The sequence below is a fragment of the Prionailurus bengalensis genome, chromosome C2 (genome assembly GCF_016509475.1).
Source record: "Prionailurus bengalensis isolate Pbe53 chromosome C2, Fcat_Pben_1.1_paternal_pri, whole genome shotgun sequence".
Lineage (NCBI taxonomy): Eukaryota > Metazoa > Chordata > Mammalia > Carnivora > Felidae > Prionailurus > Prionailurus bengalensis.
In genome coordinates this window covers 74,732,058-74,745,648 of record NC_057350.1, presented here as the reverse complement: position 1 = coordinate 74,745,648, position 13,591 = coordinate 74,732,058, and the positions used below count along the sequence as shown (strand labels likewise).

General features: G+C 49.7%; 1 long non-coding RNA gene across 1 annotated transcript; it reads right to left on the bottom strand.

Moving 5' to 3' along the window:
• Positions 1-1,315: 1,315 nt before the first annotated feature.
• Positions 1,316-12,427, bottom strand: LOC122492363. Its single transcript, XR_006299596.1, has 2 exons — positions 12,193-12,427; positions 1,316-1,722 (listed from the first exon to the last, which is right to left on the bottom strand). It is a non-coding gene; the product is annotated as an uncharacterized LOC122492363 (long non-coding RNA).
• Between the last annotated feature and the right edge of the window lie 1,164 nt (positions 12,428-13,591).

The following is a 13,591-nucleotide window of genomic DNA, read 5'->3' as shown; positions in this document are numbered from 1 at the left end:
TGGGGGCAAGGTAGAGGGCTTGGAGAGTGCTTCTGGGGAGCTTTTCACGGGCCGGGCTCTGTATGGAGCAGCTCACTTCTGTTGGTGTGCCACTGGTCAGAACCCAGTGCTGTGACCACCACTAACTGTAGAGGGGGGTGGAGAACGGGGTTCCTGGAGGAGCGGGTTATTTCCCAGCAGGACCTCAGCCCTGAAGAAACGGCAGGAGGAACTTCTGGCTGAAAATGAGCCATCTCTGCCACCCTTACCTCGCAGGTGCATTCTGAGGATTAAGCGCCGCTTTTAACATATGCAAAGTCCTTAGCATCACACACAACTAAACAAAGGGCAACAGTTTAAAAATAAAGGAGACGGGGGCGCCTGGGTGGCGCAGTCAGTTAAGTGTCCGACTTCAGCCAGGTCACGATCTCGCGGTCCGGGAGTTCTAGCCCCGCGTCAGGCTCTGGGCTGATGGCTCAGAGCCTGGAGCCTGTTTCCGATTCTGTGTCTCCCTCTCTCTCTGCCCCTCCCCCGTTCATGCTCTGTCTCGCTCTGTCCCAAAAATAAATAAACGTTGAAAAAAAAAATTTTTTTTTTTAAAAATAATAAAGGAGACGAAGAGGAAGCCCCTTGAGAGATGGAATAAGAGACTGGCCCTGGGGCGCGACAGAAGTGTGGGACCCTCCTCGCTGCTCTTCCCAAGGCATCCTGGGGGCTGCTGGCCGGTGTGTGGCAGGGAAAGGGGAGCAGAGGCCCTCGGGGTGTCATTCAGCCCTGAGCAGCTCCCCTCTCCCCCTCCCCCCCGTTTCCTTTCCCACCAGATGGAGAAGCGTGTGCTCCAGAGTCTTGACAGCCTCAAGGCTTCCTGGCGGTGGCCCCCAGGACTGCAAACCCCACCTTCCTGTCTTTGCGGAGCCAGCTGAGGGGTGGGCAGCACGCCAGGCCCCCGCGGCAGCCCCTGGAGCACACGCCAGTTGCAGACTCTCAGGATGCTGGAGGGAGGGAACGGGCTCTCACCAGATCACCGCAGCCACGGCCTCACTTGCAAAGGACTCCAGACACCCACAGCCCGTGCTTCGTCCCGCTCCCGGCTTCCCCCGCTACCTGGCCACACAGCACAGATGAGAAGTGACCATCTCCAGACCTCCCGCCCTCTGGACTCCATTGGTCCTCAAGGTGCCTCAAAGAATGCACCTTTTCATTTTAAGTCCGCATTGATTATTAAGCTGTACCTCACATCACGTCCCCAACCCCTCAACATGAACGTGGTTCCAACAGATGTCCCCCACAGCCCCTCCCCACCTTTCTCGAATGTAAATAAGCTTCTCAAGCTGCCATCCGTATATACACACAACTCGGCTTTCGGCTCTTCCCACTCTGCTTTGTATACACTTTCCCATGGATCTGGGTCATCGTGGTGTTGAGTATCTCACAGGGCTGCAAAAAAATATGGACGACGTATTTTGCTTGAGACTCTTAATACCCAGAACATCTGGGTGATGATGCTCAGACAACTGGAGAGATTCTTGCTGATGCTGCAAGTCTCCAAGTGCAAGTTCCCTTGCAGGCAGAAAATGCTGGATTTTGCATCTGTTCGCAAGAACATGGGTTTGCTCAAGCCCAGTGGACCGTGGGGTGTGACAGTGATTTCTTCCCTGCAAGTGGCATGACCTCCAGGAGTTGCCGTTGGCCGCCGTCGCGAGTACAGTCCAAATTTATTGGCTTTGATGCCCGCCCGGTTCCCTGTGTAAATTAAAATGTGACATTATTACACCCTCCAACAGCCCACTGGTGACCTTTAGCACACTCCCCCCTCCGCAGCCATTATTCAGCATAATTTGACTGGTTGGAGGCAAGTTGGGGGAGTGGGGAGGGCTGGGAGGGGGCAGGGACAGGCAGAGTCCAAATTAGAAACAGATTTAAAGAGCATTTGCAGGGAATTAGGCAGTGGGCCAGGAGTGCTTGCTGGCAGCATGTGTAACCCCTCTTTAGGGACTGTCAGCTCCTCCTAGGTTTCCACAGCGGATGTGTCCCGGCCAGAGCGCAGCTGGGTTTCAGTTGTCAAATCCACAGCCAAGACATCTGAGAAGGAGGCGGAGTGCCTGTATGCACACGTGTGTACGCGCCCAGGCCACACTCACACACACACACACACACACACGCACGGCCCCGAGGACACTCCCAGCACAGTCCCACACACGCACACCTACAAAGGTGCACGCTGAGTTGTCCACGCACTCCCGACACGACAGACAGATGCAGGTGCACGCGAAGAGAATCAGGACAGACACACACAGTGACGTGTGTGCGCACAGACTTGGGCTGTGCCCCTGCTGACACCTCCTAAGAGGAATCCCAGAGCAGGTTTATCAATCCACGCCCCTTTGCCCCTCCCCAGAATGTCTGTGTGACTTTGGCTTAGCCCTTCAACCTCTCTGAGCTTCTGTATCTTCGACTATAAAGTGAAAGAAGGCAACAGTGACTGTTGGAGTGAGATCATAAAGGTGAACACCCAGGTAAACCATGCAGTGGCATTCAGGTGTGAAACATGGTGAGGACAGGGGTGGTGGTGACAGTGATGAAAAGAACAAGCCCTTGGTCCACATCCTCTCTAGAGGGAGCATAAAGAGCTCACTGACTTGATGCTTACATTGTTATAAAAGAGTGAGAAGAGCTTTGCATCATGTGGGGAATGGGGCAGAGAAAGACCAAGAGCCCCTGCGGCCGGAGGAGGGCAGGATGCACCATGCCCCGGGCCCGGCATGCACCTCTCTGTGGCTCTCCGCTGCCCGGGAGGCCTGGCCATGGGCTCGTGCATCAGGATTCTCTGCTCTCCCATCTCCCTCCCTCCGTGTGCCTGCTGTTCCCACCAAGATCCTTCACATCAGCTCGTCCTGCATCCACACCCTTGGTGAGGAAGATCTTCCCTTCTCTCCTCTCCTTCCTTACCCTTGGGGTTCTCCTCTCCAGCCACCCTCATTCCCAGAGCCCCACCCACCTTGAGTCCCTCCAGGTTCTGATCAACGTCACCTGCCTTTTCCTAGAAACCTACTATGTGCCAACAGGTCTTCGTTCTGGGTGCTGCGGGGCTGGGAGGGGGTGGTAAGACATGAATTAGATGTCACCCCTGCCCCACAGGGTTCATAGTCCAGCACAGAACACCAATAGAGACCCAGTCAGCAAATGTCAGAAGAGGGCACAGCACTAGATAGATCCTGGGAAGTCAAAAACCACCAAAGCACACCCTACTGTGCGGGCCAGGACACTCTATACCAAGTGACCCAATGTAGGGCAAGAACCAGAATGGGTGACGCCAGTTCCTGAAAACAAACTTCCATATGGAGCTGGTCCCAAGACTCATAGACCCCACTGCACATCAGATTTCCCCAGTGCCAAAACCCAGACGGATTGGGCGGTGGTGATAGGGGAGGGACTAGAGACATAAGGGTGGCAAGGTGTTAGGCACAGCAGCAGGCTTTTCTAGACCTTCATTTAGTCAATAAATATTTAAGGAGCGCCTCCTACGTGTGAAGTGCTGGGGACGCAATGATAAGTAAGACACAGACCCTGATTCAAGGAGCTCAGTGTCCAGAAAGAGAACACTTAGTGCACAAACAAGCAATGCCAGTGCAGGGGGATATGTGCTCTAGAGGAACGGGCTGGGCGTATGGGGCTCTGGGGCACGGAGGAGCCATCTCATTCAGACAGGAGGACGAGAGAAGGCTCCCAGAGGGGTGGGCACACAGGGGGCCAGAAGGAGTTCGGATGGGTGCCAAGTGAAGAGGGAGCTGGAGCGAGAGCAGAATGAGACTAGGGAGATCATCGTGGAAGGTCTAAGCTGCTCACTCACTCTCTCATTCACTGATTCAACAAGTACTATCAGCAGCCACATGTCAGACCCTATGCTGGGTGCCGAGACTGTGATAGGGAGCTAGACTGGCACAGGAGGGCTGAGCTGAGGTTGTAGCAGTGTGGTCGGAGAAGAATCCATAGCTTTGAGAAATTGACCATCAACTTTACTTGGATGGCGGCAGAGAGGGAAGAGGAATGATTTAAGGTGATTCTCAGGTTCCTAGCTCGGTGCTGAGTGGGAGGTGCCCTTCTGTGCAGGGGGAAGGGGAGACACACAGGGAAGCAGCTGAGGAACTGGGGAAATGATGCGTCTGCACTGGTCTTGCCCGTTTGCAGGGCCAATGAGACAGTGGCAATACTCAGCACCTAACTCGGGCTGGTCGCCACCCAGACGGGAGTAAAGCCCCAGCTGAACATACGGGGAGCATCGGAGAAGGTGGCAAGAGATTAGCCAGTTGTCTGGGGCCCAGCTCAGAAGGGTAGGGTTTCAGACGGTGTTCTAGTCCCAGAGTTGAACTAGAGTGCTAAAGGCAAAACGTCAGTTCATTCCAGGTCTTCAGCTATTGGGATTGTGCTACCAAAACAAGCCTCAGCCCCCTCCGGTCAAGGAACTCTCTGGATGCAATCAGCATGGCTTAGGAAGCTGGGGAAGGAGCCGGCACCCACACGGTACAGTCTTTCATGTGTTAGGTCTGTTCCCCACAGCACTCGGCACAGAGCTGGGCAGATAGTAAGTGCTCAATAAATACTCTGCTAGGAGCAAGTAGACACGTAGCAGAAAGCAGGAGTCTCACAGTGACGAATGCAGCACTGACCTCAACTGGGCCCCTCCCTGCGGGGTCTTTTGGTCACATTAGGAGAAAGCCCCATTTGCTTATCATCCTCCATAAAGATGGCAGCTTTTAGTGCCTACCTCTACCCTTCTGGAGCGGAGGTCAGAGACTTGAAGCTGACACCCTTTGAAACCTCAGACGTTAGCCCTGCAATCGGATTCCCTAAAATACTGCCACTTTGATGAAGTCCAGGCTGGCTTGCTTAAAATAAATACCCAGACATCACAAATCAAACTGAGATTTAGGACCTGGAATAAAGGAGAAGAAACAGCCAACCCAAGACATCAGAAGAGCATTTCAGTGCGAAAGCTCACCTCCCTTGGACCAGGCCTCGTTTGAGTAGGTCAGTTTCAAACGTTTGCACCGAAGGATGACTGTTTAATCAGCAGAAAGGACAACGTGGAAACCTGGAGTGAGAGGATCCTCATTTTTTTTTTTTTTCCTACTAAAAAGCTAAAAAGCAGCTGGGCGTTCACGGTTTGGGAGGCACCTCACCCAACTGCAATTGCCAGACAGAGGTACGGATCATCAGTGCCAGCAGGGCCCTGTTCAAAAGCGTCCCCTCCTCCATGGCGGTGACCTCTCCGAAGCTTCCAGCTAGCTGCTCCTGCAATTCACTAGTGTCCCGGGCACAGGGCCAGTGCGTTTCCTTTAATCCCAGCGCCACCCTTAGTGACGTGGCTCAGTGGACCCCTAGGGCTGCAGAAGAGGCAGCTGAGAGGGAGGGCCTCGGAGCCAAGATCTCCAGCTCCCGTGGGCAAAGTTGAGTCCGACTCCACCTCTGAAGTTGTCCCTCATCTGTGCTGTGGATGCGAACTGTAAGCGAACTCCACCCCATCTGCCTAATTTCTCTTTTGAAACATTTTATTTATTTTTAATTGTTTCAATGTTTATTTGTTTTTGAGAGAGAGAGCAGGCGTGAGTTGGGGAGCAGGGCAGAGAGGGAGACACAGAATCCGAACCCTCAGCACAGAGCCCGATGTGGGGCCCGAACCCATGAACTGTGAGATCATGACCTGAGCCGAAGTCGGACGCTTAAGCGACTGAGCCACCCAGGCGCCCCATCTGTATTTCTCTTCAAATAGAAAAATATCTTGTTTCTTGTCACGCCTGTCACTCTCTGAGGAGCAGACTTCTCTAGAGTAAATTATATGTATGCTGTGTAAACAAAAAAGGTATTAGAGAAATGCCAATATACAGAGGCAGGGGTTCAATCAAATAAATATACCATACTTCTGGTTCCCAGATAGTGAAACTTTGGCTCAAATTTATTCTAAGATAAAACCTGATCCTGTAAAATATACTCTAATGAATACATCACACAGAGTATTTGTTTTTCAAAATGAGGAAAAATAGATTCTCTTATCAAATACTTGGGGTTTGCAATAGATTCGTATTAAAATAGGAAACTTAATATTTTTTCAGTTCCTGAACAGTAAAAGCAGTGGGAAAAGCATGGGAAAAAACGAATCACAAAAAATCTCTCTTCCCAGATGCCGGGTCAGGAATATCTCCCCTGGAACCTGAGATGATGAAGTTGTCACAGAGACATAAAATATGAGAAAAATATAAACAACTAAGAAATCGACCAAACGTGGCCCCTCCTAGAATGAAGTGAGCAGTCGGGCCTGTGCTGCATGCCCGAAGGGTGTGTGGTCCCTGCCTGGCCGAGAATGGAAGCAGCCGCCACCAGCCGGTGGCCGCCACCGGGATGGGAGTGGGACCGGTGGACTTCCTGCCTTTTGGTCGGACAGGCTGCCTTCCTGAATTACTAGGTCTAGGAAGCGGTGTTGACAGGGGTGGGGGGAGACGGGGGAGAAGTCACACGTGTCACCTAAAACCCCCTCCCGGCCTTCCTCCTAGCTGTTTCCGCACTTCCCCTCCTACAGACCAGTTACCTAATCTGCACCACACGGAGATGGTATCTGGGACCTCTAACGGCTCTGAAATGCCACAGTTCTATAACTCAGATACAAAACCAGTTGTATGTCATCGGAAAAAGCTCAGCCCCGACTCCCAGGTTGCTCCATGTCATGGGTAATACGCCAAGTGTCGCGGTCAAGGACTCCAACAATGGCTTTCTGTGCTGAACACTTAGCATGGACTCGGCCCATGTGGGCATTACTAGCCCCCGCGAGAAGACAGAACACACCCAAGGCACAGTAACCCCCCCAAGCAGCCCCTGGGGTGTTCAACCCCCAACCCCAGTCTCTGTCCATCCCACCACACTGGACACTGGACTCTTTCTGGAGGTTCAGGCGAGGCACACGTAAGGGTCCTTCTGCCTCATACCCCCTCCCACTGGCAGCACTGGGAGAAACAGTTACTTCTGACCTTCCGTCTCCCCAGGGGAGGGTGATGTGCCTGACTGGTAAGTCAAGGAAAACCCACGCCTGCCGGATCCTACTCCTTGGCCTCTCAGACCGGGGCTGGGCTGGACCAGTATATCCAAAAAGTATCGTTTCAACATGTGCTCAAGAGTCACATGTGGCTACTGGCCACTGTCCTGGCCAGTGCAACCTTGGAGGCTGACCCACCCACCTCCCGGACTCTGGCTTGAACATTGCTGGGGGCGGAGAGGTCCCCACCTTCTGAATCACTCCAGTTACTTGGTGGGTGCCTCTGGGTGCCAGAAACCTCTTCATATCATGCTGAAATCTGCCTCCCTACAATTCCCCATCTCAGTACAAGCCACGCCTTCTGGACTACCTTTGCCCCATGATGGCTCTTCTGGCGTTTAAAGACAGTGGACGCACCCTCCTTGTTCCCCAGCGCCTGGCTCTTATCAGGGTTAAATGGCCCCTGTTACTTTAGTTCTTCCTCACACGACTTCGTTTCTTGGCTCCTCACGGGCTCATCCTCTATTGGACCCCAGTCTGCCACTGAACTCACGTCTGTCTCTCTGAAAGTCAGAATGGGTCACATTCCCCCAGAAAGTTCTTCAGCCTCTTTCAAGTACCCAGATCCCTCTTTCCCAGCTCCTGCCTCCCTGAGTCACTGCCCAACTTCGGTATTGTTTGGTGAGACACAGCTTCTGGTTTTTCCTCACTGGAGAACACTATATTTATATCTGTCATGGGCACCTGTTGTTTTTTGACTACCCACTATCCAATCTGCCTAATTTAGAAGAATCCCAAAATAGGGGAGAGGCACAGCCCCACCCGCTGTGGCGGAGGCCGAAGGGGAACAGACATTCACCCTCCATACTTCAAGGCACCCAGTCTATCACGGGTTCATGCCTGAGCTTTTGAATCCAACAGCGAAGCCTGAAAACGGAGGTTTCCAAGATTTATTTATGATGGTGGTGGCAGTCAAGAGTCCCGAGAAGAGGCAGCAAGTCTCCTGAGGTGGTGGCATCAGGGGAAAGAACCTACTTCTGTTGCCTGCAAACAAGGCCCCGACTGGCAAAAGAACCACAGACAGACGGTGCCCTGTGAACACGGGCTGCGCCTCGGGCAAGTCGTCTTCCCTCCTCGGCCTCTGTTTGAGTGGGTCCATCTGAGCCACGCCCTTCATTCCTGAGTGTTTCACACATTCTTCCTGATGGTTGAGAGATGTGGCCGAAAGTGAAATGGAGAGAGGTCCAGAATACCAGACGGAGCCCTCGCTCCCAGTTCTTCGAAACAGTTCTCCAGAAGTAACTGAGTTCATGGCCTGAGTCCAAGGCCATGCACACTGGATGAAAATGCAAACCTCACCATGGCAGGGCTTTTTGTGTCTCCCTGTATTTCCACACTCCAAATCCACCTGGGGCTCTGAACTCCAAACCGTTTTCCAAATCGAAGCCAAGTTTGAGATGAGAATTCTCGTGCCTTTCTCTGCTATCACCAGGGATGACTGCTCCCATGGCCACCTTGGAGGAGAGCCCTGGACGAGGCCCTGGACGTATGGCGGCAGAGAACAGCACAGGTCTTGGAGTCAGGACAACCTGGGTCCTCACCACAGCTTGAGACCCCTGATGTTGAGGGACCCCGGGCCAATGGCTCCCCTTTGCTGGGTCTCAGGTTTTCCACATGGAAAACAAGGCAGAGAGTGATTTTTGAGGTTCCTCTCAATTCTGATCCTCTGTGACCCTGAACGCCTTACTGTTTTTTCTGCTTCTTTCTGTCTTCGATACTAAAACTTTACAAGTTTCTGAAGGGATAAACAAAATACGATATATCCATACCGTGGAGTATTATTCGGCCATAAAAAAGAATGAAGTACTGATACAGGCTCCAGTAAAGACGAACCTTGAAAACATTAGGCTAAAAGAAAGGAGCCAATCACCAAAAACCACATAAGGTACGCTTTTCAGAATAGGCACATTTACAGGGACCTGAAGGAGACTAGTGGTTACCTAGAGCTAGCAGCGAAGGGGTGCTCACTGACAAGAGACACAGGATTTCTTCTTAGGGTGATGAAAATGTTCTAAAACGGACGAGGGTGATGGTTGCACCACGCTCCGAACTTACACAGTATCTTGAATTTAAAAGGAAATATATTTTTATAATCCAACAATTCTATGTTGTTTGGTTTTTCCGGTTTCTCCTTTGGTCAATTAGCCAAAATTAATAGATTTTGAATGTAACGTCTTTGAATGTAACGTGTTTAAAGCTGCCCCTTCTCGTCTTTAAATGTAACGTCTTTGAATGTAACGTCTTTAAAGCTGCCCCTTCTCGAAAGGTCAAATTAGCAGTCTAAAAGGATCCAAAAAAGGAAGGATGGGGTCTGACAAATTCCCGCACTTGAGTGCAGAGAGTTTGCTGGGAGTAGCTTCTCTTGTCTCTGGACTTTTTATTAGTCTCTGACACATCCTCATCTGAAGAAGAAATACAGGGGCACCCGGGTGGCTCAGTTGGTTGGGCGTCCGACTTCAACTCAGGTCACGACCTCACGGTCTGTGGGTTCGAGCCCCACATAGGGCTCTGTGCTGACAGCCCAGAACCTGGAGCCTGCTTTGGATTCTGTGTCTCCCTCTCTCTCTGCCCCTCCCCTGCTCATGCTCTCTCTGTCTCAAAAATAAATAAAAACATGTAAAAAAATGTTTTTTTTTAAAGAAATATGGAAAAGTGCCCACCATACTTGAATGTGCACACCAATCACCTAGGGATCTTATTAAAATACAAATTCTAGGGGCGCCTGGGTGGCTCAGTCGGTTAAGCATCCGACTTCGGCTCAGGTCATGATCTCACAGTTTGTGAGTTTGAGCCCTGCATTGGGCTCTGTGCTGACGGCTCGGAGCCTGGAGCCTGCTTCGGATTCTGTGTCTCCCTCTCTCTGCCCCTCCCCAGCCCGTGCTCTATCTCTCTCTCTCTTAAAAATAAACATTAAAAAAAATTTTTTTAATAAAATAAAATACAAATTCTAATTTAGTAGGTCTGGGGTGGGGCCCAGAGTCACCATTTCTAACCAGGTCCCCAGTGCTGCCCGTGCTGCTGGCCTGTGAGGCACACTTCAAGTTGCCAGGGTCCGAGGTCGCACAGTCTGGTGTGGCTGTGGGTCACTTGCCTTATGACTGATCGGAACTCAGATACGGTGTGCGTGAACGAGCGAGAGAATGGAAGTGATGTAAGTGGGAAATAGACACTGGATTTTATAGACTGAGTAACAAAAGAATGTGAAATAATTGTTCTATTGGTTGTTTGTTGAAATAATGTTTTGGATTTTCTATATTAAATAAAATGTGTTATTATTTTTTAATTACAAGTTTTATTTGTGGATGATACCAGTAGTCCCCTGCCCCCCACCATTATTCATTTTCTCTTCTTCCTTAATAATAGATTTTCAGCTGGCTCGTGGGGGTCACTGGAAACAAAGACTGCATTCCCACTTGAAGAAGAAGGAGAGGAAGAAGAAGAGGAAGAAGAAGGGGGGGGGGAGGAGGAAGAGGAGGAGAGGAAGAAGAAAACTACATTCCCCAGTTTCCCTTGCAGCTAGGTGGGGCCACATGACCAATCACCACATAGAATGAATGGGAAAGAATCATCTGGCTTCCAAGAGCTTTCTTAAGAAATTACATAGGTGCAGGGTGCTTGGGTGGCTCAATCTGTTTAGCGTCTAACTTTGGCTTAGGTCAGGATCTCTTGGTTTGTGAGTTCAAGCCCCACATTGGGCTCAGCGCTGGTGGAGCCTGCTTGGGATTCTCTCTCTCTCTCCCTCTCTGCCTGCCCCTTCCCCACTTGTGCTCCCTCTCTCAAAATAAATAAATTAACTTAAAAAGAAATTACATAGGTGCATTCTTTCCTCCTTCTCCTTTATTCCTTCTTCCATCCTGCTGCCCAGAATGCAGAGATATTGCCATCTCGGGCCCTGAGTTCAAGGCCATGCACAGTGGATCAAAATGCAAACCTCATGATGGCAGAGATTTTTGTGTCTCCCCATATTTCCCCCGCTGCTGTAATGCCAGTGCCTAATTGATGCTGGATAAATATTTGCTGACTGACTGATTAAAGAAATGAATGAAGGGACAAGTCTGGGTGTCTGATATACTAGGGAGGTGATTCAGCCCCATACCACCCACCTGGATTTTTACACAAGAGAACCAAACTTATGCCTTGTTTAAACCCAAACCTAATCCTAATCCATACAATATGAAAAAAATCCTTAACTGATTTATGCCATGGAAGGTTTACGTGAAATGCTAGGCTAAACCTCAGTAAATCGAATCACATTCTCAATGCTGCGTGATGTTCATCTTTTCAGTGTTGCAGATTAGTCTACACTGCCAAAATGCATTCTTCTGTTTGTGTAGTAAGTTGAGGTTTCAATATTTCAAGTTTCTAAAATTAAGCTATGCCTCTCACAGTGCTTTCTTACTTACAATTCAAAGCATTGTAGAAATCCAACACAGCAATAGTTTTTCCTAACGGCCCTAGGGTACAGGTGAGTTAGCATCAAAAAGAAGCATTTTGTAAGGTAAGGAGGAGCTAATTTCCTTTCCAGATTAAGGGACAATCTTCCATCTAGTTCTCTGTCCCTTATACTTCACTGTGTCTAAACCCAACAGGAATTTTACATCAGAGAGGTTAGTAATAGCAGATTTTAAGCAAAAACAAATGTCTTTCTTATTTTTGAAAAAAATCATTTCTTTGCATATGCCCAAGTTTTCAGCCCTACTGATGTCCGAGAAGAACTGAGCCTTTATACAATGCTCTGCAAAACAAAACAAAACAAAACAAAACAAAACAGTCTCTGTAGCTTTGGACAAGACAGCAGAGTACTTAATTCTGGTATGCAAACCAGTGAGGACGAAGGTTCCGTCAACACTGTATGGGGCCCCATGTCCTAGTTCCCTATGCTCAGAAGAAAGGATTTCAATAAGCCCTGAGTGGGTAGCAGGTTAGACTAAGGTGGAGAGGAGAGGGGCGAGTAGAGTGGGAAGAAAACCAATACAGACTGGCCCTGGTGTTTGCACTTGGACCCTTCCCAAGGACAAGGATGAGTTACAATTACCCATCAGCAGGATGGCAAGGACAACACCCATGTGATTTTTTTTCTCCCTTCCAATTCCCTGGCCTGGAAGCCTCATTCTTCATTCCAGACTCACCAGGCTTTGAAGTTGTAAGGAGGCCATGTATCAGCTGCCGGTCATGTCGGATTCATGAGTGGTCACTCGGGGACAGGTTTTGCTGGAGGTTCCAGCTGCTGGAAGGAGCCCTCTGTTCTGTAACACTAGAGGAATTCTGGAAGGAGAATTTAATCAAATGGCATCCTTACTGCTCACAACACTATTCTCCAGGACTGGAAGCCTCATGTTTGCTATTACCGAGTTGACCCATAAACACAATGTCTGGATATTTCTAGACAGAAATTGTCTGATATGTAAGTTCCCTGATTTCAGCTGAAAAAAAAAAAATTAAATATGCCAATGGTACAGATTTTCCCAGAGCTAAGTTCCAAACTAGACCTGAGTGACGAGCCTTTAAAAAATGTGTTTAAAAACTCTGAGGCCACAGGATACTACTTAGTGATTGATTTGTGATATCCTGGACAGAATCGGAGTGCTGGGGTGTGAGCAGAATGGAGCAGGTAACAACATAAAAAAAAAAAAATGCAACAGATGAGACTGCCCATAGTGAGGTCCACCCAAGAGGCTAGAACACGTGGCAAAGAATGCTGGGAGATGAGGCTGGAAAGACCAAAGGAGATCAGTGGACTTTGGCCTGCCAGCAGTGGGGGACCATTGAAGATTTCAGAAGCCAGATTTGTATTTTGAAACGTAAATCTAACAGCAAAGTGGTTACGCAGATGAGGTAGGGAGCCACCGGAAGCAGCTATAACACAGGCGATAGACCCTGAATAGGCAAGGGCATGCAGAAGAGGGGAAGGTGACTGCTTTGGTGCACACTGGTCTTGGGGTAGGAGGGAGCCAGCCAGATGCAGATGACCTTCAGGTGTCCACCTTGGCATCTGTGGAGACGGAGAGGAAAGCGCAGCTTGGGAGGTGGATGGTGGAGACGAGTTCTGTTGTAGACAGTGACTTTGGGATGCCACATAAGGGACATCTCTGCAAAACTGCCTGGGTTTACATAACCCTACCTTTTCCTGGCTAAAGGATATCTTTCCATTTATTCTCATGATATCCTCTCTGTGTGTCAGACAGTAGACAATACTGAGGCCCCATCTGGAACCTGACCCCGAGCACAGAGAGCGTTCAGCAGGAACACCATGTCCCTCCAGGTAGCAATGGCCACCATTTCTTCAGCACAAGTTACGTGCCCAAGCTTTCAGGGCTAAGAAGTAGCAGAATTGGTGTTCAAATCAGGCCTACCAATTCTCCTCAATGAGATTATACTCAATCATATTGTATAGCTTCCAGCTGAGGATCAGAATCAAAACCTAACCAGTTCTATAATGGCTTCATTTGCAACTCCTTCGGACATTCCACTCATTGAATTAACTAACAATGAACTCCGTTAAGCACAAGGTATAAACACAGTCAACCC